This window comes from Arachis hypogaea, chromosome 7 (assembly GCF_003086295.3).
Source record: "Arachis hypogaea cultivar Tifrunner chromosome 7, arahy.Tifrunner.gnm2.J5K5, whole genome shotgun sequence".
Classification (NCBI taxonomy): Eukaryota; Viridiplantae; Streptophyta; class Magnoliopsida; order Fabales; family Fabaceae; genus Arachis; species Arachis hypogaea.
This window is the reverse complement of record NC_092042.1, coordinates 37,626,472-37,628,114: the sequence shown is the minus strand read 5'-3', so window position 1 is coordinate 37,628,114 and position 1,643 is coordinate 37,626,472.

The following is a 1,643-nucleotide window of genomic DNA, read 5'->3' as shown; positions in this document are numbered from 1 at the left end:
CGAGGACGAGCAAACCTTTTAAGTTTGGTGTGGTAAAAGCATTGCTTTTTGTTTTTCCATAACCATTTATGGCATCCAAGGCCGGAGAAACCTTTAGAAAGAGGAAAGGGAAGGCAAAAGCTTCCACCTCCGAGTCATGGGAGATGGAAAGATTTATCTCAAGGGTGCATCAAGACCACTTCTATGAAGTTGTGGCCTTGAAGAAGGTGATCCCTGAGGTCCCTTTCAAACTCCAAAAAGAGTGAATATCCGGAGATCCGACATGAGATCCAAAGGGAGGTTGGGAAGTTTTTACCAACCCATTCAACAAGTCGGAATCTTAATGGTTCAAGAGTTCTATGCCAATGCATGGATCACCAAGAACCATGATCAAAGTGTAACCCGGATCCAAAGAATTGGCTTACTATGGTTCGGGGGAAATACTTGGATTTTAGTCCGGAAAATGTAAGGTTGGCATTCAACTTGCCCATGATGCAAGGAGATGAACATCCTTACACTAGAAGGGTCAACTTTGATCAAAGGTTGACCAAGTCCTCATAGACATTTGTGTAGAGGGCGCCCAATGGAAGAGAGATTCAAGAGGAAAGCTGGTTCAACTGAGAAGGCATGACCTCAAACCCGTGGCTAGAGGATGGTTGGAGTTTATTCAACACTCAATCATTCCCACTAGCAACCGGTCCGAAGTTGCTTTAGACCGGGCTATCATGATTCATAGCATCATGATTGGAGAAGAAGTAGAAGTTCATGAGGTTATAGCTCAAGAACTTTATAAGGTGGCGGACAAGTCCTCTACCTTGGCAAGGTTAGCCTTTCCCCATCTCATTTGTCACCTCTGTTATTCAGTTGGAGTTGACATAGAGGGAGACATCCCCATTGATGAGGACAAGCCCATCACTAAGAAGAGGATGGAGCAAACAAGAGACCCTCTCATCATCAAATCCCTGAGATGCCTCAAGGAATGCACTTTCCTCCACAAAACTATTGGGAGCAACTAAACACCTCCTAGGAGAATTAAGTTCCAACATGGACAACTAAGGGTGGATGATGAGCGGATAATTTGTACGCTTTTTGGCATTGTTTTTAGTATGTTTTTAGTATATTTTAATTAGTTTTTAGTATATTTTTAGTAGTTTTTAGTTAAAATTCACTTTTCTGGACTTTACTATGAGTTTGTGTGTTTTTCTATGATTTCGGATATTTCTGGCTGAAATTGAGGGTTCTGAGCAAAAATCTGGTTCAGAGGCTGAAAAGGACTGCAGATGCTGTTGGATTCTGACCTCCCTACACTCGAAGTGGATTTTCTGGAGCTACAGAAGCCCAATTGGCGCGCTCTCAACGGCGTTGGAAAGTAGACATCCTGAGCTTTCCAGCAATGTATAATAGTCCATACTTTGCCCGAGATTGATGGCCCAAACTGGCGTTGCAAATCAGCTTCAAAATTCCCAGCGTTTAACGCTGGAACTGGCATAAAAATTGGAGTTAAACGCCCAAACTGGCATGAAAGCTGGCGTTTAACTCTAGAAAAAGTCTCTACATATGAAAGCTTCAATGCTCAGCCCAAGCACACACTAAGTGGACCCAGAAGTGGATTTTTACGTCATTTACTCATTTCTGTATACCCTAGGTTACTAGTTCACTATTAA